The sequence below is a fragment of the Calonectris borealis genome, chromosome 1 (assembly GCF_964195595.1).
Source record: "Calonectris borealis chromosome 1, bCalBor7.hap1.2, whole genome shotgun sequence".
NCBI classification, from domain to species: Eukaryota; Metazoa; Chordata; class Aves; order Procellariiformes; family Procellariidae; genus Calonectris; species Calonectris borealis.
The window spans coordinates 92,374,993-92,399,829 of NC_134312.1; the positions used below are offsets into that span (position 1 = coordinate 92,374,993).

Below are 24,837 nucleotides of genomic sequence, written 5' to 3' on the forward strand. Positions count from 1 at the left end.
GCTTCCGGGGCTTCCCAAGTAGCCACCTTGTTTCACCATTGAACTTCCTTGCAGTGTTCCAGAGGACGTACAGCACTAGATAGCGTTATTACTCCACTCTTCATTGTGTATGAGTTTTAGGTTGTCTGTTCTGCCTAGTCACTGGTGGGTCATGTCTTTGAGAGTCCATCAAACATGCCTAACTGCACTAACAGTGCTTTAAAAGAAAGCATAGTCTGAAGAAACATCTGGGCACTGAAATTTCTGTTACAGGAATGATACGATGATAATATCTGGGCTAAATTTACTAGCATTTGCTGTTACTGTTCTCCTGCACATTGTTGTTCTATTACTGATCTGCACAGAAACTTCATAGTGAGAAGTTCTGCTAAGAAACCAGACCCTTAGAAAACAGATTTGCATGGGGTAATTTTCTTCTTCAATAATTAGAGATTACCTTGCCCAGTCTGTTTGTGGCTTCAGCTTGCTTTTTTTATCCAAATTCTTTTTGGTGTCAGCTCAACTAAATTGACAGTTATCCCAGAGATGGTGAGGCTAATTGTCCTAATTAATACAAGTGGGCCCAGGTGGGGATAGTTAGAGCTTGAGACCAATCAGGTGGTATGGGCAAAAAGCCCTCCGACATCTGAGAACTAGTACCATAATGGAGAAACTGGTGGTACCTAAGATTGTAATGCTCTTGTGGTAGGTTTTATTTCTTTGATTTCTGCTTGGATTGTTGTGTAATGTATGTTTGATGTATGGATTTTCATGTATTAGAGGTGGTGTATGAGGGAGGGGGGTTACATTAAAGAAAAAGCTTCCTTTCAAAGAAAAAGCATTGTCTGGTTACTCTAGCCTTGTAGCTTTTGTTGATCCTGAAATAGTCAGTAGTGTATTCTTACTGTGTCAGGATGTACTAGGTTCACCTAGCAGCTGCAGATGTATGGATTAGCTACCAAGTGAAGGGAGTGTGCAAGATTGTGTCATGTTTCTGCCGTGCTGTAGCTCTAAAATGAAAGCTATGATAATACTAACAAGGTGCACGAAGGCAAATCTTTTTTTAACGGAGTTTTTCATGGAAATGGTTAAAGCAAATTTGGAAATCTTTGAAGGTGAAGTTTTTGTGTAGGGGATAGCAGAATATTATGCTCTTCTAACAAACATCTATCATTTCATCACTATTTACACTGCTTCTTGATCATCCTTCTCCATTTCTGAGCTACCTTTATGTCGGTAGCTGTCACTGAAGACTTCCACTTGCTCCCTTGCATGTGACAAAGATTCTAAACAGGGCAGATTCTGATTGTTGATTTCGAGAGTAGATTTTAGCCCAATTTACATAGATAAGATTTGGCGTGCTATCCTATCCCAAGTGTCTGTTCAGTGAAAAACATGCAGTTCTCTGTGCCTCCTATCATTGTGTTTGCCAGCAACCTGGCAAGCAAAACTCTTTTCAAGTCCTGACCTGGCTGATGGCTATTTGACGGCATAGAAAAAGGGAAAATAAATAGCAGTTACAGTAGTCCAAAAAACATTAATTGGGTAAGGATTTAGACTAACATCCTGCAGTTCACTGTCACCTTCAAGAATCCCATTGAACTGTACTTTTAGCCACTACACCTTTTCTATACCTGTGGGGTAAAGGCTGCAATCTTCATTTCTGTTTGCAGGGAAAAAGACTTTCCCAAGCCAGGCAAGTAAGACTGTTAAAAGGTAGGGGAATAAGGCAGCCAGTGCCTGCTATGGTCCTGTAACCACAAGACAATCTATCTTTCCCTTCATAGCAATCTGGCTGCAGTATTGTTGTGTGTAACCCATGCTGATGCTAAAAGCAGTATGAATTGTGTACATCTTGCACATCAGTTTCACTGTCTCAAAAAATGAAAAGTTTTTTTTCTTTTTCCCCTTCCTTTGAAGTTTTAAAGCAGAACTTGCTGGTGACCCACTTTTGCTAACAGTTCTCTTAACTAACCCCTGTACTCGCTTATACTTTTTTTTTTCCCTCTTCCACCCACTGTCTGTCTAGCCTGGTTTAAAATTTTTATATATGTACTTTTAAAAAATTGATTAGTTGGAGAGCTGCCCGTTCTTCTGCGCTGTATAATAAGGATTTAAAAACTGCACACTGAATTCTGTATAGTGTAATTAAAACTGACCCAGATTTGGACCTGAGAACACCAGGACTTAGCCAAACTTGCCATGAGCTGAGTTCTGATGGCAGATGGGAGCTAATGAGGACACACTACACTCCAGAATTTCCCAGCTGCTTGGCCCCTTTTTGTACAAACAAGGTTTGGAGTGAAGTCCCAATCCCAAGAGCATGTTCAAGCAAATGTACTGCACCCAGTGTATTGGGAAACAAGGCAGTGCTGTCAGGCTGCTTCAGGAAATTTTTGAGGCATTATTTCCAAAGGGCTTTTACTGTGTATCCTGGTGTCAGGCATATGCTGTCTCCCAGCTTCCATCTTATCCTAGGCTGCGGGTGGTCACATGCTTCAGACCCTGCCTGAATATCCTCCCCCAATTTCAGCTGAGGGACTTCTACCTTAATTTAATGGAGTGTTAAAATCCCAAAGTACTGGGTCTCCCTTCGACCTGTGGTTCCCTTCAGTGGCTTCAACGTCCTGGGACTATTCAGGCAGAGGTAATTGAATCAGTTTGAAGCAGCTGTAGCTGGCATGTGGTCTCTCAGATTGCTAGCACCTGCTTGGTTGGGTTTTTTTTTTGTTTGTAACTCACTAGAGTGAAAATAGTGCCAAAACCAGCATTGGTCTTGGAGCTGATAAAGCACTCCAGATCCTATATCCCTTTCCCCTTCTAGCCTAGCCACCTCATTACTGGTGCCTGCTATAATGTTGTTGCTAGTGAGCAGAAACAGGTTTATGCTTCTCCTCCAACTGCCTCCCTCCCCTTCAAGCCAGTGCACTGCCAATACCGACTCTCTTCTTCATAAGCAGTAAGACTTAATCGTGCTCAGGTGTGCAGAGCGTCTGTGCCCTCCTTAGAAAATTGGGCAGCCCATGGTTTGCTGTATCTGATGTGTGCACCAAATTTATCTATTGCTCTAATAGTCTAACTGCTGGCACAGCAAAGTTACTGTTCATGTCTAACAAATGACCAAGCAATCCTGGGATGTTCTGTTCAATACTTCTGATCCCTTCCTCTGGTGTCATGTACATAGATTTTGGCTACTCCAGTCTAAGTTTTAATAGGATAAGACTTCAGAAGGGACTGAGAGTCACTTGGTTGCCTCCCTGTATCGTGTGATTTATCGTAATCAAAGTTCAAATTAAACACAGTGGTGCACTTGGCCAAATACTGTAACAACACACAGTGGTGTGGTTTTTTCAATGTGATATTACGAGATGGCATAATGAAGCTTTTTTTTTTTAAATATATCCCTCCACTGACTTCCCCTTAATTTGTGCATAAAGTTTATGTGCCTCTCTTTTTTGTCTCTCCCTACCCCAGAGGCAAAGGCTGTATCTAGATTCTTAATTCCAGACGTTTTAATCTTCGGTGTTTGCCACACACCTCACTTCTTCCACTTTTCTTTTGCTACTTTAGTTTCCGTTTCATGGACCACAGTTTTCAGCTTTGTCTTGAAAGATGCCACTCCGCTGTGAGATCCTGATGGTGGGGAAGAGTGTATTTCCTGACATGAGAGTAATTATGATCTCTTTATTTTTTTCCTTTGGCTTTAAATATTTGGGTAGGCTTCTGTATTGCAGAAATTCCTGTATTAGCCTATTCCAGTGCCTCTTTTCTTTTTTTTTCTCTTTCCCCTCATTTGTTGGGTGGTACCACAGATTCCTAGGGCAGAGAGGGCCTTGTCCTCAGCTGATGTACAGGGACTTACTTGCCCCCTGCAAAAGCTTCACAAACTGCTGTTGTAGGTAATTAAAAGTCAGTTCCACAAAGTGTTCCAGGCAATTCTGAAGCTGTTTCTTTCTCTCCTTTTAACCTATATCTCTTATTTATATCACATATAAAAAGATTGTGATTTGCCTGTAGATATTTGTGGTGTAAGCAAAGTCTCTCCTCCCATGGAATATTCCATCGCTTCTCCAGCCAATGTGCCAGTCTGCAGCTCTCTGCATTTTGTTGAGCTCAGGTGTTTGAAGGGTGTTGTTGAAGGCAACTTTTCTAGGGAGGGTCCAAAATACACTTTCGATTCAGTGGAAGTAAAATGCCAATTGAAATGTATAGAATGAATTGTTTCTGCTTTTTCAAGGAGTGCAGTGTAGAGCAGATGCTTCCCTTTATTTAGTTGTTTTTACAGTGCAGAAGACTATTGTTTTTACCTTTAAGTTGATTAAGTGTGCTTAGATACAAGTAATACAAGGTAGTTTATCAGGGCGTCTGTTGAAGTGATGCAGCTAAACATTTTTAAGTTGTCTAGTGGAAATACAAAGGAAGATGAAAACTGGAATTCCAATCAAGCCAGAATTGTTTTTACTAATCCAGTAAGGTGATGTCACCACTTGATTTTTTTCTTGTCCTGTTGTGATCTGTAGTGTTTTGTTTGTTTGTGTGCTTGTTTTGTTTTCTTTCCACCCATGCTCCTGCTTTCCTACTCCTTTCTGGTTAGTCTCTCAAAACGTCTACCAATAAAAACATCCATTTGTAATGATAGCATTTGCAGCTCTTTGTAGTCTGGAAGTGCTGCAGCTACAGATATCATCTACAGAATAAAATGTCAGCCACCAATTCTAAAAGGGGAAGTTACTAAGGCTTAAATGAAGAAATGGCTAAGGACTGCGGCTCTCAATTTTTGGAGATATTGTTGTAAATTGTTTTTGCTATAAGCAGCAACGCTTGTTATGAATTAAATAATGGAGAATAAATACAGAATATTTATCTTTTTCAGATGTTCTGGGTACCCAGCATTCATGTTGAGATCAGTAGGAATATGGAAGGGAAACTGTTCTTGAGACCACAGTGAATGTAGCACCCGTGGATATCTAAATAAAGAGCAATAGCAAATCAGAAAGTGTTGTTTGTATGCAAAAATACTTGTTATTGGTGGTGGTGGGGAACAAGCAAAGAGTAAGTATGCGAGTGTCTATCTTAGGATTTCTTGGTGCCATTTGTAGCCAGCCAGAACAAGAAAGCATCTGCCACTCTTATGGTTGTCTTGAAAATAAATATAGTTTTAGGTCAGCAGCAACTGCTAGCTGACATCTTTTATTCCTAGAATGCTTTTTGCTTGTACTAAAGTTTACTTTAGAAATGTAGGCACTAAATAATTGTGAATTCTACTCTAAGTACAAGAGGTAGTAGAAAACCAACAGGATTTATGTTCTGAAGAAGTCTATGTGGCATAAGTGAAGAGAAAAATATATAGATGTTCTTTTCAGTCGGCTAGCATCCTGGCTATATGAGTTGTGAATTAAGTAGTGTTCATAGTGCTGAACCATCCCTTTTATACATTTAATTTTAAGGTATCAGTTTAGAGACTCTGTACATCTTTTACTTGGATACAGTTAACTGATCCATTTTATGGGAAGTACGCTAGCTTTTTCTGAGCATGGAGTGGAGCACTTTCCAAACTAAGATATATTAGTGACTAGCACAGAAGGGTGACAGAAAGGACAACAAAGGAAGTTAATAAATTGATAATGAAGTGGGATTATAGAGGATTGAGCATGGATATTAGAACCATTTCAGACATACTTTTTAATCACTACCACTCTGCTCTGATTCTGTCTAGTAGCTTTCTGGTGGCACCACCCTGAAATGTATTGTTGGGTGTTTGGAAAAAGACCACTTGACTTTGCCACTCATTGGCAAGCATGTCCGCATCCTTGACAGAGGTCAAAAGGTTAAATGAATAATAGAGACGAGATTCTTCTGTTTGCCACGCAGTTGGTCTCTCTAGAAGAGCCTTTAAATAAGTAGACAAAAATATTTGAAAAACTTGCAGTACTATGTCTGTTCTATGAACAGAGCTTTTATTTTTCTGGGCTTTTCATTCCATCACTGAATTCATAAATGTACAAAATCAAGAAATCAGTGACTGATTTAACACTGAAGTGAATATAAAAGATACCGTATCGTGCTTACACATTTTTATTTGTTAGTTATAAGGGGATCAAACTAATACAAAGTACAGAGGAGGAGATGCTAAGAAAAAGGGAATCAGCTCTTAATCTCGGAGTGTTTTCAAGAAGAAATCCCAGACCAGTTCTTTCCGTTAAGTCAGCCAGGCAATTTCTTGAAACAAGTGTAACTTGTCTGGTGTGGTGCACATAACTCCCGGCCACTTCCTGAAGCTTCACTTTTCCCAAAATTCCGTGCTCGACAACTGGTCAGAAGGCTATGCTGAATTAAATTTTATTGTTCTGGTGTTCTCCATCCATTTGCAATGCATATAATCAGGAATTCAGCTATGTCCCAAGAAACCTGTTTAACCTAATGAGAGCAAATGGCAATGGGTGTTCCTTACTCGGGACAGCAGTGCCAACGTTTCTGCTTAATTGGGACATATTTGGCTGGTTCCAGTGGTTCAAATGGTTTTTAAACAGGTGTTTAATGGGTGTGGAATTCTGAACTCTGCCCTTTTCATACAGAAGTTGCCAAATAAAGATTAACAGAAATAAAAAGATCTAATGCAGAATAAATAAATTTTATCTTTGTATATTTATTCAGCATAATTTTTACTTTAACTTTTAAGTCGCGGGCGGGTGGGGAGGTGTTTGTTCTCATAATTGAGAAAGTCCATTAAATAGAACAACAGGATGTCTAACAGGGTGTCCTAATTAAAATTACCCTGTAATTTGAACAAAACATTCATTTGTATGTAGCTAAGGTTGACCTAAAACCCATCTAAATCAGGAAAAATTATTATACAGGTTTTTTTCTGCTGAAAATGAAACTTAGCATTCTGCCAACAAACAGCATGATTCTGTTATTATATGGTATTCAAAATTAAGGATTTTCTCTTCAGTGTTAAAAAATAATGTTTTGAGAAAATTTAAAATAGATTTCTCTCCTACCTCCACCCTTTGATAGTATTCATACGTGGTTGCATTTCTGCGGTATTCTGAAAGCAGAGGAATTTTGTTCTGTGCATACCGTAAGCCCATCTGAAGCCTATGGTTGTGGCTAGTGTACTGATGAACTAATAAGCAACTGAGATAGCAGCTGCTTAGCAGGACTGATTGGCTCAGGCTTGACTTTGCTATCTGCAACTACACAGTTTCTGACTGGCTTGGAGTGCAAGCCGGGTAATTTTGTTATCTCGAGGAGTGTGGGCCTGCATACCTAATCTAGGCTGTATGCACAACTGGGTAGATTTTACTTTTGTGTGTGAAATGACCTACTCGTGCTCCAGCTGTCATGCTTTAAAATGCTGCTGAGCATTTATTATTTATTATTGTATTTCATATAATTTATCAAATCAAACTGAATATTTGAAAGAATTTACTAGCTTCAGAAATATCGTTTGTATTTAAAAGGGAATTCTCAGCATCTTTACCTTGACAGAACTGCACAAGCGCAACTTTCAGATGTTGCTTCCCAGACACAAGGTGGTGGAATTTTATTTGTTTCTGCCCACTTTCTGAGCAGGTTGGAAAGGGGGAGGATTTTCAAAAGCATTTGAAGCTGGCCTGAATGTGCTGCTGGTGGATTCAACTTGAACTACTTCACCATGATTTGAGTGGATGGAGAATCGCACCCGTGTTCCTTTGGATAGTCCCACCCCATAATGTCTAATACAAAATGTAATGAGACAGCTATGTACAAGAAGTGGAACTTCATAAATGCCAAAATGTAATTAGGTGCAAGAGGAGCTACTTTCCACTGAATTATTCTTCTGCTCACACCAACTTTTACATTTTCATAGCTCAGCTTCAATGGAGTATATAACAACAAAAGAAAAGAAAGGGAAAAATCTGATGAACAATTTGCTTAACCTGCTTTTAGCTCCAAGAAACTAGTTTCCACTAGCTTCTTGGAGCTAGAAGTTAAAGTGAAGATAACATTTGAGGCTGGTGTTGTGGTAATACACTTTAAACCAATCAAGAGCACTTGAATAGAAAGTATTCAAATATTGGCATAATTTAAAATTCTATCATCCTTCTCATTTTAAAGACCATCAAAACTGATGTAGGCACCTGTTGCAACCTGGAAAGAATAAAATTAATTTAATCAAACAATTGTGATGATAAGCCAATGATACTGGCATAATTTGATATTAATAACAGGTATTTGCCAGAGTATTTTATATGTGTATGTACAGATATATGTTAGTGTGTAGGTACGTATGTATGCATGTTTTCCAATGGACAGTTCTTTTACAGAGAAAAGTATTCAGTGACACTACAGCAAGAATATATGCATGAGTGGGTTGTATTGATAATGGCCGTATCTTAACGGCAGTTGAAGGAAAATGAGAGTCGCCTGTTGGGGAAACCAGCCAAGCCTATTGTATAGGGGTCACATAACGTGAACACATATAGATTTGTGTAACAACCTGTGCAGCTGCCCATGGTTGGTAGAATAGCTGTAGCCATCTTTAGAGTGTATGTAAGACTGGAATGAAAACAAGTAGTTGTGTGGATGCCATTGCTTCAGAATCATGTATGCTGGTATGTAATGCAACATATGAAAGCATTATTTCGTTATTGTTGAAGGAAAAAAGCCACCAACTCTTATGTCTGATCCGGTATTGTGCCTTCGAGGTCTGGTTGTAACATGGGTATAAAAGTTCTGACTGCAATACTGGAAAGCCTGGTATTGGTTGTTGAGGTGGTGAAAATGGATGAAGATCAGGTGTCCGCACTGATTCTTTTAGTTCTCTCAGTTACTGTAATTTCCAAAGATGATGAATCATCTGTGGATGCTAACTGGCTGGTGAAGCTGTTTCTTAGTGACTCCTTCTCCTGAAGAAATTGTAGATAATGGTGTTGGGTGATTCCTTACTGCCATAGGATCTCTCTCACGTAGGGTTTGAAACGTTCCAATTTTTGTTACCCGTAGAGCAGGCAAGCTAAAGGAAGAGATTTGGACTGCAGTGTCTTCCGTATTCAGCTGAAATCCAGATACACATCCCACAACCTCCTTTACAGCTGTTTGGGCAGAGTGACTTTAGAAATACTGATGGTTAGAAAGCTTAGTTTCCAGTCAGGACAAAATTAATGCTTGTGCTCCAGGAAAGTAGCAGAAGAGATGCTTAGTACTGTAACTGTAGAGATGTAAAAGAAAATTCCTGCTCTTTATTTCCAAATGTATTTTCTGAAGTCTTTGAAAGGTTTTTTCAGGAGCTTCTGGATGTCCTGGTAACAGTGGTTCTTAATCATACACTTTATCGTTTGCCTTTGGCAAGAAAGCTCAATTCTTTCCTTTTGAATGTGGGACCTTGCCTTATTGCCTCAGGGAAGCATTACTGTAATGCATGTCACTTGAGGCTAATTCAACCTGCCACTTGGAAATTGCCCCTGGTGCAGATTGTAGCAGTGCGCCATTATCTCAAGCTATTTTTCATCAGAAGCAGACTGCATCTGTTCTGTATGATCTGCATAGCCTGCCAGGTTATTTTAGGTTAGTGTGTGAGGTGGTGGCTTTTTTTACCTGTGAAGTCCTGGTTTCGTCTGGGATAGAGCTAGTTTTCTTTCCAGTAGTTGGTATAGTGCTGTGGTTTGGATTGAGGATGAAAATAATGTTGATAACAGAGGGATGTCTTCGTTACTGCTGAGCAGTGCTTACACAGAGTCAAGGCCTTTTCTGTTTCTCACCCCACCCCACCAGTGAGCAGGCTGGGGGTGCACAAGGACTTGGGAGGGGACAGAGCCGGGACAGCTGACGCCAGCTGATGAAAGGGATAGTCCATACCATATGATGTCATGCTCAGTATAAAAAGCTGGGGGAAAAGCTGGCCAGGGGCTCGCTGCTCAGGGGTCCGCTGCTCGGGAACTGGCTGGGCATCGATCAGCGGGTGGTGAGCAATTGCATTGTGCATCACTTGTTTTGTATATTCTTTTATCATTATTATTATTTTCCCTTTCTTTTCTGTCCTATTAAATTGTCTTTGTCTCAACCCACGAGTTTTACCTTCTCCCCCATCCCACTGGGGGGGAGTGAGCGAATGGCTCTGCTGGTTAAACCACAACATCATGATTGGTTTGGCTTACAGCTATAGTGATAGTGATAGGAGCCTTTCTTCTGTGTCATATACCAAAGGAGCACTAGACATCTCAAGATGCAGGTCCACAGCAGCTGGATGTTGAGGCCGCTCTGTTGCTGTCCCTTCATTTGTACAGTTCTGCTGCCTCCTTAGCTCTAACCCCCGAGTTCCATGCCTGGATATTGAGCTGTGATTGGGGGTTGATTTGGCTGAAAACGGACGGAAAAGAAATTTTCATTTAGCTGAAAGCTCCCTGAACCAGACAGTTATCCAGTCCTGGCCCAAGGACGGGCTCAGGGACATGTGTCCAGGAGAGAAAGGAGGTGAGGGAAGGGTGGGATTGTGGCAGCTCCAATTAAAATCAGCTTACATTGTAGTGCAGCCACACTCTTAAGATTCTGGAAGTAACAACCCCGTGGTTTCAGCAAGATATAGCTGTGAGCATAGGATGTGATAGTTAAAGGAACTTTGGCTTTAGAATTGACTTTCTCCATGGTTTGCTAAAACCTGCGTTTTGGTACTCATCAGAAACTGTGAAGATCACACACCTCAACCTTTCCATCTTTGAAAAGGGAAAATTATAAGAAAGCTTGATTAATTTCTTTTATGAGGTTTTGTTGCTATATGTCATTAGAAGCAAATCAGGCAGGGAAAGAAAAAAAGAAAACATTTTTGTAAGCAGTAGGGAGTTTTCCCCTTTGAAAAAGAGCTAAAACTTCATTAACATTTCAGCCAACTTTAAATTAAAATTTGCGTCTGAAAATAATCTATAATGTATTTTGAGTGCCAGTGAGGCATGTCAGGGCTGTATCAGCACAATTTTCTTCATGTACAGCTTGTGATGTGGCTCCTGTGTCTTCTGTCCTAGTGTTACTGTGCCACACGTGCTGGTGTGAGAATGCCCATCAAATTAACCCTTGGCCTCCTGCTGATCATATGAAGCCAGTGTACCACATACCATGTGGCTGGCTGGAGCAAACTGAATGGAGCAGATGATTGCTGGACCCTAAATACTACGCCTGCTTTGTACACAAGCTAACTTGGCCTGATGATTTTTACTATGTATAGTCCCGTTCCATTAGGTTGCAATAGGTCTGCTTACACTAGAAAAGGTTTCACTTGTTACGTTTCTGTAGGACAGGCCCTTATAACATGCTGCCAGAGTGATTGGGCCTTCTTTCCCCGATTCTTGATCCATTGAATGTTGGTACTTTGCTTTTTTAAAAATAGGCATTACTTGGTCTGCTCCACTAAGCACAAGTCATTGAGTATGACGCTGGGAAGGGGAGAGTTCGGAAGTGAAGCTAGCAGCAATGCTATGCAGGCATTAACAAATGGCAGACCATTCTGCTTCGCTGGGTTTTGCACATTTGAGGGGACATGGGGATGTGCAGCATGCAGCCTGAAATAGTGCTTTCTTTTCCTGCAAAATTTTTATGTCAAGTCCATGTGGATTAGACTTGCAGCTGTCCTCTGCAATTGGTACTCCTGCTGCAAAGCCTTTGGAGAAAAACCCTTTGCTGCTGTATCATGCTTTTTGTAGGGCCTATATTGGAGTTTTTGCCAACTGTTTCTAAAGGTTTTTGCTTCATGTGAGATCTTAAAGATCCTTTTCTTCTCTTCTTTTAGGGAACTAGAGAGCTTGACACATCCTTTACATCCTGCGTTTACTCTGACCGCAGTCCCTCCCTGTTCTCACAAGCGGAGCTCAGCCCTGCTTCCCTTCCTGTTGATTCCCGGTCAGCTACATGGTAAGTTTTCATTACCTCTAGACGTGTTGCCACAAGGTAAAAATCTGGCAGACTCCCTCTAAAATCCATTAGCACTGGGCATTGAGGGCAGAGTACTTCATGGCCATCAAAGATCATTCAGTTGTGTTTCAGGCTCACTGCAAGGAAAGGAAGATAGTATTGAATTAGCATTGGAGCTGAACTTCAGCATAGATTGTTATAGGAATAAAATATGAAGTAAAATATGTGACAGAATTAAATCCATCAGTTCTAATAAAGGAAACAGAAGAAAGCAAAGAAATCTTGGACCCTTAAATCCCATTAACCAGGCCAGAGAGAAAATGTGTTAAAAGGGAGCTGCACTGTATCTTTTTTCATTGTTTGATGAAATAATCTGTTTCACCCTTTAAGTGGTGTGTTTAAAAATCCTGGCATTTTTGAAACAAAGAGAATACACAGCCACCGAGCTAGCTGGTTTTTATACCTTCCTTTTCTGAGTATTGTCCTTCAGTACAATACAGAGCCATTTCTTTGTTCTCACAAGCTAGCAGTTAAATTGTATGTAAATGTATGCAAATTAGATGCTGTCTAATAAAGAGAGTCATTAGATGGAAGAAATATTTAGTTTAGGGGGAAAAAAAAAAAGAAAGAAAAGAAAGCAGGTGTATTTTGCAATAGAAAAATGTAAAATTGCAAAAACCCCTCAAACTTTGGGGGAGGGCTTTTTATAAAGCCATTAAAATATTTTCTGAAAGTCTTGCCCTACTCTTGGTCCTTTTTTTGCATGTTTTTTTATGTATATGTATGTACACTTCTGTGGTCTTTTCTTAAAACTCACACTGGCTGTGCTATATATACATACTTGAACAGACATGTAAATATTGTATTCATAAATATTTGGTTTCTTTAAATCATATAGCTATGAATTTACACACATGTACCTTGTATTAGGGTATGTTTTTTGTTTACTGAGTATATACAGGTGGAATCCGTGTGGTAAATTTTATTTATCGTGGATTGATTTATTCATCAAACATATCCAGGATACCTTCTGCTCACTAAATCATCTTCCTCCATTTTATCAACCCCCTCCTCAACAATTTTAAAGCTCTTTTTTTTTCTTCCCATTTTATTTATTCACTAAATCTCAGTGCCAGATATGTTTCCATTCTTTTGCTTGCGTTTTCTACCAAGTAATCCCTTTTGAGGTATGTACCTGATTTAAGCCTGAAGCAGCAGTGACCTTTCTAAACACGACGAAGTCACAGCTTTACTGTCAGGTGTCCTCACGCTAAGATGCTAGGAAAGTGAAGCTTTGTGTCGTCCAAAACAGAGATTCCACACCTGTGGATGGAGCACTCGGCATCCGCCTAGGCTCTGCAAGATTCAAAATTGATGAACCTTAGGTTCTCGCCACTTCTAAGGAGATAAAATTTAAGACTTTAATCTCCCTACTTTCGAACCTTTAGTCCTGCTCTTTCAGCTCTTCTGTTTGGGTGGATTAGTATACATAGATGACATGGCTCAATTATTTTGAAGTCATTGTTGTAGGTTGTTTCTGATGGTCAGTTATCATGGTTCAGGCAGGTGAGCTAATAGCTGTACGTCAACTGGCATATTTTTTCTGTTGCAGTTTTGCAAGTCTGGAAGTCTAAAGACATATATGTATATGTGTATAAAATATATGTATATAAAAACAATGTTGTTTAAATATTTACATATAAAGCCAAGGGATTGGCTTCCTTCCCAGAATTACTGGAACTACCTTCCCCAGGAACATTTGGACTTGAAAAATCTCTACAGCAACAGTTTTCTTCTGAAACTAAACAACTTGTGAAATGAGTGACTAGCTCTGCACCCTTTGCTGTTTGTATGGGTTCTTTTGCTTGGGGTGATGGAGAGGCCTCTGTGCGTGGTTAATACATTTCCTGTTAATTATGATAAGATTCTTTTTTATTGCTCTTTACCCCCTATGGTTTCTCATTGGCTTATTTTATGAGAGAGCGTTTATGAGAGAAACTCCAGCACAGTGGGAATATTTTTGTCATTGTTCTAGGACAGGTCCATGCAATGTGCTGCATCTGGGCCGCGTGCAGTCCGGGGGCAGCAATTCCTGCAGGGCAGGCGGACTGATCACTCGGAACAAACTGACTCCTCAGTTCCCAGTGTCCCAGCCATACTGGCTGATCAGTCAGCAGAGAAGCCATAACGTGTGTCTGCAACCCAGTGGGAAATGTAGGCAGGGTCATTGTAGGGAGATGGTGGAGGGTTGGCAGTGACTATTTCAGGTGCTCTTGAAGGTATAATAGATGATGTAAGGTGAAGATTGCTCTGCAGGGAATGCAAGGAAAATCTGAGCTACAATATAAGGATGCTAGAGAGAGATGAGGTTAATAAAATGAGGAGAAACACAGGGTATAGTGGTGACTAGGAGGGATGAGGCCACATTAGTAAACAGAAAATGTTAGTGGTTTACCCACTCACTTGGGGCACCGCTCTTCTAGGCTGTCTGGCACTGAATGTCCTAGGAGAACTGAGTCACTAGTGATGCAGACATTTAACATTGATGTTTTCACACAGTTTGCAATCTAGCTAGGTGTAGCTACACAGGTTCTTCAGATTTTGGGAGGTGGTTGTTAATCCTGAAACTCTAATTGGGAGATTTACGCTGGAGATGGGACAGGCTAGCAGTCAAAGGAAGTACCTTCTGTTGCTCACATTCTTGAGCAGGATGCAAAACATAGATACAGACAAGAATGACGCTCAAATGGGGGAAGAGTGTTGCTGGCTTAGGGGCAGGAATCTGATTAATTCCATGTTGTTCTCTAGACTTCCTGTGGCCTGGAGTAATTGTTCAGGGCAGAAGAGAATTCAGTGCCTACGTACTTTTGAGGATATGTGTCTTACTACCTTGCCCATCTTGACAATAACAATAATACAGCTTTCCCACCCTCAAAGTACATTGCGAGGATATATGCATTAAAGGTTGTGTGACAATGAATCCAAAAGCAGTACTGTAGACCAGTGGGTGGGTATCAGACCAGTGGTCCATCTGGTCAGGCATTGTCCTGTTAAATGTGTTCAGCTGCAGCAGAGGGAGGCACAAAATGTCCTAAGTTGTAATAGTGGAACAACCAATATTTTCACTAGTGATCTTGAAAGTAAATGAGAATTTTTTAACTTGTATTTCTCGGGAGCTTGTGCATCTTTAAAAAAAAATAGTTTTAAGAAATAAAATATGCCACACTAAACTAATCCTAGACCTAACGAACAGGCATTGGGACTAGCAGCTTTTGCTATTACCTACTGCTTATTATTGTTATTATTATTATTTCTTTTTAATTATGCAAAGTGCTAATCAGTTTGATTATGCACAGTGCTAATCAGGTTAATTATGCAAAGTGCTAATCAGTTGTTCTCTAAGCACACGAGGAGAGCAGAGGTGCTGGCAGTGAATGGTGGTTCTAGATGGGGGTAGTCACGGCAGTCATTCTTTATTAAAAGAGGAGTAGGTGAGATGACAGGAGTTTTTGCTTCCATTAAAAAGTAAATAAAAAAAAGAAAGCAAGCCATGAGGGTGATAGTTCTGGTGGGGTAATGTCTTCTTTCACAGCAAGGCAGACTTTTTTCCCAAGCCAGCTCATGCTGTTGGATAATTTCTGTAGGAATTTGAGTGCACTGATTTGGGCAAATACATTGCAGTAATGGGTGGGGTACAAGTTGCCCCCACTTGATAAGTCGGGATGCATAACTATAAAATCACAATTTAAGGGAGTGTGTTCAATCTAACGTACAGTCACCTTTTAGGCACTGGTAAGTAGGATACTGATAATGTAACATGAATGGCAGTTGATCATATGTTTGTATGGTTGAAGGTACTGCATGAGCATACAAAACGTGTTTCTTTCAGTGTAAAGCCCTTGCAAGCTGTAAGAACGTAGGGTGCCTTATCAGTGGAATGTACGTTAGGCTGCGTTTCCTCTTCCTCTTTAGGGCTAAATTATAAACTAGAATTTTGTGTTCCTGTGAAACAGGATCTGTTTTCACTAAGTTATGTTCTTCTGACAATTACTGAAGATTCAGAGTGTCTCTCTTACTGTGTTCAGTGTCTAATATCTAAGCAGTATTCCTTATTTGATTATGTTTCAGTGTTGGTGTGGGATACATAAGCATTACTTTTTTCAGTTAGTAATGGAGATGACATTCCCAGAGCAGAGAGCTACTTGCTCGTAAAAGTCTTGGGTAAAGGATCTTAAGAGGTTTTTCAAGTCATTAAAACAAAAGACTGTTCCTATATAAGGCCATCAGTACTAGAAGGTTACGGCACCAACAATGCAAGAGAAATTTTTCTTGAAAAAATTAATCATTGAAGGTGGTTACTTACAGGGAGTCGTGACAAATTTTCAAGTATATTTAAGGTAGGAATGAAAGCAAAGCAACAGTAATTTATGGCTTAAACCAGAGCCTGAAAATTAATAGTATTGTCTTCTTGGCTTTGTGACTACTCCACAAGATGGTGACCCTCAAAACAAGTTTGCTACCAGATGTGCGGTCGCACTTACCTGTTCTCATAAATTCATTCTGGTGTTAGAAACCTAAACATACCAAGCAGCATCAAGTCTAGTTGAGCTGGAGGAGGGGAGTATGTGATGCAAATACTCTAAGCGAGAGGGAGATACACCAGGGTCCTGAGACTTTCTTGTCCAATCAGAATCCTCTGAAGTTAATGCGCAGCTTCTCATAAATTGATGGTGAATCAGGTCGCTGCTACCTCTAGGTGCTGCTCCAGAAGAACTCTGTCTGTTTGCTTCAGATCTGAATTTGACTTGAAGTAGTCCATTCCATAAGCAGACTATTTCCATAGATTTACTATTTTGCTTTCATTTATTGTCAGTGGCTCCAGTGCCTGTTTGCTCTTGCAGTGCACTCCACGCCTCCCTTATCAGCTCTTTGATGAGACACAATAGGAGAGTGTGTATGATCTACAAAAACGGGGGAAAACTGACTTCTTTGTGTGATGCTTTGGCATCACCCAGCCTTGCAGGAAGCAGATGCTTGCTTAGATTGCTGTACTGACAGAAGAGCGGCAGTCACACATCTTCTGGATTATTTCTCTATCTTTTGGAGACTGGGCATATTATATCAGAAGGGAATTAGTTTTAAAGTTGTTGTGATGCTTTATGTTCTTTGCTATCACTGAAATCTTTTCAAACTGGACTTTCATCCTTTGGAAAGAAAACTCCAAAGTTTTTGTGTTAGTGTGAGTATTTCCCCTAGTCCCCTATCCCCTGCCAATTTAAAAGCTGTTGTTCAGTTTGAGGACCCTTGAAAGGCCAATAGCATAAGCTACAGAGCATAGTATTTGCACGTTACAAATGTGAATCTACCTGAGGCATAATCATAACCTCTGTTGAATTTCACCGTCTCAGATGGCTGGCCTTCTGATGAATCGGGGAGCTAGAAAGTCAAAAAACTTCACATTTTGGTCCTGTTCCTACTCCTTTCTTTGTAACCCTGCTAAATTGCATTATCTTGCTCTGCCTTACTTTTTTTGACGGTGAATTATGGATAATGATATGGACCTAATGTGGGGGTGGGGGAAGGGGTGTAAGGCCAATGTATTGTTCACGAAGTGCTTTGATATCTCTGGATTAAAGGGGTTATAGAAGTCCAGTGTATTATGGGGAGTTTTCTGTGTTATTAAGGAGCATCAACAAATCTTATGATCTTCTGTAAATTAGTGCAAGATAGTACCAAAATAGCTTGTGTATTCCTAAAATGTGAAATAAGTGGATGGAGAAAACTCAGTTACCTTGGCTTTAGGGTAATGGGTTAGCAATAGATGAAGAAACCCCCATAAAGAAATCTGTGCCTCCTGTGGTTTAAGCAGCAGGTCTTAAGTGAACTGAGAATTCATTTGCTTGTATGGCAGAAGCTCGTTGCTGTAAAACTCCTTTTGCATCATCTTGAGGACCTGGTCTTCAGAGGTGCAGGCTAGCCGAGTCTGCTCATTGGCATTCACAGAACTGGAGCTGGTAGGGAATTAATAACAAAAAGATTTAAACGTTCAGCCTGACCTTTTAAAGTTACTGACCTGCATTCAGGTTACAAATACACAGCAATTTTCTCTTGAGCTGCAAAGGCTCTAAATGTTAAATCAGTAACTCGATCAGACTAGCAGCCCTTCTCCTCTCTGTTCGCTCGTGCCCAGCTGCCATGACTGGAGTAAAGGAACAAGAAAACTATCTAAACACATCCATATCTTACTGTGACACAAGTACTTGGAAGAAGCCCCACTGACATAAACTAACACAAAGTGACACTTTGTTTAAAAAGTTGTTTTGAATGTCTTCTCCCATTGATCTTCTGCAAGGGAGATAAATAAACACTGTGTGTGGTGCAGCCAGGCTGAGTATTTTTGCTCCTACCAGTGTTTATACATTCTCTGGTGGTTGTTTGTATTGCTGTTTGTTGACTGTAAATTCCAGACCTGTATGTTTGTAATGTATACATTTGCAGGAGCGCTGCAGTTTTGGGCGTATGGTCAGGGTAGTGCTTTTTACGAACACAACCAGATGAATAGTGGGTGGGTTTTTTTCCTCCTTCCACAGTAGTGAATTAGTCTTTGTGCTCCCAGTGAAAGGGAGGGCTGCAGTGGCAGGAGCTTTAGTTAAGCAGGACCTTCTGTGCTAATATTAGTGCAGGTAGGTGCGTGAGGAAAGCCATGTAGGATTTGTCTGGTAGGAATCAAGTTAGTTTAGCTTTTCATCTAATTAAGAAACAAGTCTGTTGGGCTCTCAGTTTGTTCGGTGATGATGAGGATGATGTGTTTCCTCTCAGGAGGAAGTGACTGAAGTTGTTACAGAAGACAAAATTCTTGAAGGCAGAGACCCCTCTTGCCCCTCTGTTCCTGTCTCACAGTTCTCTCCCTTGTCTTTAAAAAAAATCTTCCCTTTTTTACTTACTGCCTCTGTCAGCATCTCAGTCTCTAGGACAGTGGGAGTGTGCAGAAGATTCTGGGAACTGATGCAGGCACTTCTTCGTCCACCAAACTGAATGGGCATAGCTTCCTAAACATAACGTTACATGTAGGAAGAGTTCAGCTTAATCAGTCACCATTTTTCCTATTAGGTGGAATTTTCCTTGAGCCTGTGCTTCTGTCGTGTTTGTGCAAGTTAAAATTACGTGTTTCTGATGTTCTGAATTGTTTAAAGCCTGCCTAGCGTTTTCCTTTTTGCTCTGTCTCATGCACATTATCTCCATTTATTAGAGGCAGGTTTCACTGTCTTGCTGTTGCTGTTACAACTTCTCTCATTTGCTTATAAGTTTTACTGAATTTTAACCATTTGCAGTTAGTTTTATTAGCTTTAAATTTAATTTCTTCTGCTATGAGTGTGCTGTTTACAAATCTGATGCTAGAGGAAAATATTTGGGTTTGCCCATGCTAAAATATTCTGATAACATTTTCTAAGAGCTCTTATGCCCTCATGGTTTGGAATGATGCTTTGAAAAAAATCAACTGAATGACCTTTGTGGCAAGGAGATACTTTGTTCTTTTCTTCTTGACACTTGTGCATCTCACCACCCTGACAATAGCTGTTCCGTGAAAATAAGGAGGACTTGCTACCATTACTAGCTTCTTAATTAACTCAAGAGGCAGAGGTACGTCTGGTGGGCTTGAAGGTTGCCATACTGCTGATGACCACAAAGCACTGATATGTTGGTGTGTGGCAGATTCTCTTTTTCACTTGGCTATTTGAAAATTCAGGGAGTTAAATACACTAAAAAAGGTGAAAGAATATTTCGCTTATCTAAAGTCAAATCTCTGAATACTAGAATTAAAGTTGACAGAGCAGCCTTAATTCAACCTCCCTGTGCTTTTCCAGTTTTTAATTATGTGATCACATACTGTTTTCTGTGGGAACCAGTCTTCTTGCAATACATCTAATGGACCTGGTCTGAGGTTGAATAGAGGTTTCTTAGTAAGAGGCTGTTTTCTATAAGATCAATTGCCTCACTTACTGCAAATACTGAAAAATGTTTAATAAATGAGGCAGGAGATATCAGAAAAAGAAAGGGTGCTCTTATTCTCAAGATTACGGTGAGAGCATGCATGTGCTTAAAGCAAAAAATGTGCTTGAATTGAGTTGCTTGTAAAATCAGACATCTTTAGGTGGGTTACAAAGAAAGCTAGTATTTCTGCTTTCTCTTACCAGTTCACTTACTCCTTTTAACCCTTTACTGTTTCTATCCTTTTAAAACATTCTGTTAATTTTCCTTTAAAGAGGGGGAAAAAAAAGTCAATACCAGTAGTAACAGCTTGCCCTGCTCTTACCTTCTTTCTCATCACTTCGCTGGTATACAAAAGACTTTTTTTTTTTCCTCTTCCCCCTTTCCCCCCATAACATAGCAATTTCCAAAGGATTTTGACTTTCAGGTGGTAGGAAGTGCACTATGTCCCACATTATTCACTGACAAAAGTGCACACAACTCTTCCTGACACTTTGACAGTTTAGTTGGAGATGCTGCTCTAAGTAGAATGTGTCTGTCTGTAGCCAAGTCCGTTTTCTAAGCACTGGGAATTCAGCTGTTTTCTTGTGAATCCTTCTTTTCATATTTTATTACTACGAAGAGAACACAAAGAGTGCTTGTTTCTTTCTCTCTCTCTCTTTTTTTTTCCCTTCAGTTGACACAATCAGTATTATTTCAGGGAAAAAATTACACACAGGATAGGGAATAGGGTGGGAAAATGTAATAGGATCTGCAAATCTTTTCTGTCTTGCCTGAGTAAATGAGAGCTGATGAGAGATGCCGCACAATGAGGGCTAGGGAATGCTAGCTGAACTGGTATATAAAGATTGTTTCATTTTGCTTCATTTCATTTTACTGTATTGAATTTGAAAGGGAAAATTGCAGCGGACATGAAAGTTTGCTGTGGAAACACCTTGGGTTGCTGTACTCTTGTTGTGAACCCAGGCAAACATGAAAAGGAACGTTAAATAAAGTGGTGTATGAATTGTGTAGGTGTGCTTCTGAAGCTACTTTTTGAAGAGTGCCTTTTCAGGAAGAGTGGCCCTGCCTCTAGGGTTATTCTGCTCCTTCTGTTTTTAATCTCTTTTATTATCCACTTAAGTTACCAATTTGGGAAAGGTGGTGTTGTGGGGGATTTTGTGGGTCGTTTTTTGGTGTTGTTGGTGTTGGGTTGGTTTTTGTTGTTGTTTTTGTTTGTTTGTTTTTTGAGTCAAAACCATACTGATTTTCAGGCATACGTTTTGCAAGATTATGTGGCAACATCATTCTTGCATGCAGACTTTCAAGAAGACTGGAAGATTATTTCTTCTCCACCCTAATGGTTCATCTCTCCTTTTCAAATGAGCATAACACAGGCTAGGACAGAACTGAGGGGAACTTGGTCCTAGGTAGGATACTACTACAGCAATGCATTCATCAGTAGACAATTTTACCTTTCATGTTACAAGCTGTAGTGCTTTTATCCAGCTGGAGTGGCTGCGTATCACTTCCTGTATTTAGGAGGAGCTGTAGTTAAAATCAGGTACGAGTCAGTTTAATCTGAAAAATTGTGTTTTGCAAATTGTTATGATACCTTACGCATGGATGATTCCCCAAAAATGGGGACGATAGGATTATTTTTTTTCCTAAGTCAAAGTCAGTCGTGGAGGTCTGAAATAATGCAGCATGAACAGTAAACATTCCTGCATAAAATCTCTGACAACACAGATTATAAGATTTGAGACTCCTGTAGAAGCCACTACTCTTGGGAGATATCTTTGATGATAAAACATGTAAAGATTAAACTTTTTTTCTAATCTAAATAAGCAAATTGTAATTTTCAGAAGTAAGATTCAACATCCTGTCTTCAGAGTCCAGCCGGTGTGATTCCAAGGCAGGTTCATGTCATGAGCAGATTTAAGACTCTTCCCTTGGAAAAGTTTTTTAATTTGTGGATTTTTATGAGATAGGCATGTTTGGCAAGCATTTACTTGGCAAGCAGTTTGCTTTGTACACTCACTCACTTACCAAAGTCCCTGAGACTGAAGAGGCTGGGGTAGGGTTGGTGGGCATGGGAAGAGAAATGAAGGGGAATGGTTTTGCTTTTCTCCAATCGAAAGGATGGTTTAATGGCATTGTGTAATATAGCTCTTCTGCCACTCTGAGGGCAAAGAAGAGATTGGGTAATTTTTAAATTTCCCTGCCACCCCCCGTTCTCCCACAGCCATTGCTGGAGAACACCTCTCCCTCTTAATGGAGACCTGGCAAGTGCAAGGGTATCCATAGGGAAGTGGGTGTCTCTGAATGTGACTCATTCCAAGGAGCATCTCTTGAGCTCAGTATCTAAAATCTGTGTGTTGCTAAGTGCCATGGATTCATGTTGCTAGTTTAAGCACAATCCATTTTTTCCCTGGCTGTGGTTTTGGAGGTGGAAGGGTTGCTCACTTTTTTTCCCCCCCAGGTAAACTCCATAGGCTCAGATAGGTAAATCTCGGATAACAGAAGAAAAGCGAAGAAAACAACCCTCTAAGAAAACCCCCCTCTAAGACTAGGTAGTGCATGGAAGAGGGAGGCAATGTTCCTGGTATGATGAGAAGATGTAATGGCTATACAGCATTAAGGACAGATCTGCAAATTTAAAAGCTGGTTGGAATCCAGAACGGGCTGGGGTTTTTGGGGGTGGGGCGAGGAAGAATGCTGTATGGCAACCAATCTTTTCTGCAAATTATTTTAGTCTAAGTCTTTATGCTGTGCAGTCTGAATAGCTATCCTATCTCATGTACAATAGTAATTCAAGGAATATTCTTTTTAGCAGAATAAACAAATTTTTACTGCTTGACACGTGAAATGCTTGTACGAGTAAATTCCACAGACAGCTTCTTCCCCCCCAGTATTGTTTTGTCTGATTATACAACCTTGAAAGTTTAAAATTGACTGGTTTACTGTAAGAAGCATTAAGTAAATGCAATATCTCTATTTTTAATAACAGCAGCTCAAATTTCATGTGAGATCACACTAGTCCTCCAGTGTAATTAAGTTTATGGTTTTCTTATGCACTTCAAATGCCTGTGATGTGCAGTTAATAGTATTTTTCAGACAAGTATTAGGACACCTCAGCAGTGATGCCAATGTGGGCTGGTGTCTATCAGCAGTGCAGACACCACAAAGTAATGGAAATTGCAAGACACTCTGCTCCAATTTGTCTAAAAATATGCATGACAGCAAAGCTTTTTTACCTGAGTTTAGGAAGTGATAAGGCTCTGAATAACAGTGAAGCTTCATAAATGAATCGGGCATGAAACAAGATTTTCAAGTTTGGCTCTAAGTCTAGTGTGTATTGAGAGTGAAGTATGGCTGGATATCAAAGATCATCTGCATCGTGGATTTTGTATCATGACTGTATCTTGAGTCTGGTTTCTGCTACATAAATTTTAACTGTAAGCTGATATAAGGCTGCATAGGGAGTTTTGGAGAAAAGCTTTGGACAAACTTTTCATCTGTGTACATACATATATACCCACACATTATTTTGTTTGTTTGTTTAAAGAAATTGTGGTTTTTCAATACAAGAGCCTTCTTTTTTTATTTTTAAGGAAAGAAAACTATACTAAAGATGCCTAAGAATTCCAATGAAATGGCCTGAAATTATTGAAACAAAATATTTCATTTAATTTAAACTGGTGGAGATTTTTTGTTTATTTCAAATAAGTTTTGATTTTCAAATGTTTTGAAGATGAAGGCTGAAACTTTGAATTCGTGAGGAGGACGAATGTTTCTGACTTGGCTCCATCCAACACGCTTGTTGAACACTGGAAGTTACAATTGTACCTAGCTAGGTTTGGATATAGAGCTGGATCTACGTTTGCAGTGTGTGTCACAGCTCTGTAAAACAGAACAAGATCTGATTATTCCGATATCTTGAAATGTCTGGGCCTAAGTCTGCAGCATCAAGATTTTGGGAGTCTTGAGATTCATTGGTTGTGTGTAGAAGTGTTGGAATTGAGGCCCTAATCCCTTTCTGGAACAATCTGCTCTGATATGATAGGACTATCAGAAGTATTGACAATAATGGTAAAGTTCTCACACATCAAAAAAACCTCTCCTCCTCTATAAAGCTGAAGTACAGCTTGCTTTATGTCAGTATTTAGGGACACAGTAAAGACGAATAGGTAGTGTGTGGGGCAACTTCTGAGTGGCCGCCTTTTCATCTCATGAGCTAACTCCTATGCAATGCTTAGCTGTGTTGTGGGGACAGCAGATCTGGAAAATCTCTGGCAGGTAGCCATAAACTAGCCCTTGCCTTCCTTTCTTGAAACAGCACATGCAAATGCTAACCAACTGTTTATTTTGTTCATGCAGATTTTTGCCCATGCAAATTTAGGCTGCAGGTTTCCTTCGTTACACATAGAGAGGTTGGAATGTCCTTTTGAGAGAGAAATAATAACAAGGGTAGTTTAGTAGCACCATCTTTTTTCTGTTTTCTCCTTAATCAAACGAGCATCACACAGACTTAAGCGAGACTGCTGCATCAATGAGGACTACAGGATTTGGCCCCACAGGTATTAACTCGTGTCAATGCTATGGGGAGCTTTCTTTGCCTGCTATCTGCCTTTTAGGGGGACTGATGGGGGCAGGAAGCAGAGTGGTTGGCACAGGCCATGGGAGAGCCGGCCGTGGCATCAACTGTCCATCGCTGGCTGGGAACTGCTAGTTGACATTTGAGAGAACATGCTTTATATGAGAAAGTGATGAGTGAATGGAAGTTAAAACAAAAGAGTTGAAAATAGAGCTGTAATCAATCTAGCCCAGTATCTCAATAAACCAGGGACGTTTTTTCATAGTGAATTTGGGGCAGATATCGCAGCAAGTGTCACGATAGTGCGGTCTTCCCCCCACTCCCTCCTCCCCTTCCATTAAATCTACATTTGGAAGGTGGATGGTGCTGACTCATAAATTAAATTGGAGTAATGCATACAGTGTATATAT

At 40.1% G+C, this 24,837-nt stretch overlaps 1 protein-coding gene across 14 annotated transcripts in view; it reads left to right on the forward strand.

The window, feature by feature from the left end:
- Positions 1-24,837, forward strand: part of ZBTB20 (zinc finger and BTB domain containing 20) — a 503,318-nt gene that overhangs the window by 119,126 nt on the left and 359,355 nt on the right. For all 14 annotated transcript variants that reach the window (XR_012676358.1, XR_012676362.1, XR_012676359.1 and 11 more), the window contains exon 3: positions 11,741-11,862. The gene's annotated coding sequence lies outside the window, so the exon portion shown is untranslated. The remainder of the gene's footprint in view (positions 1-11,740; positions 11,863-24,837) is intronic.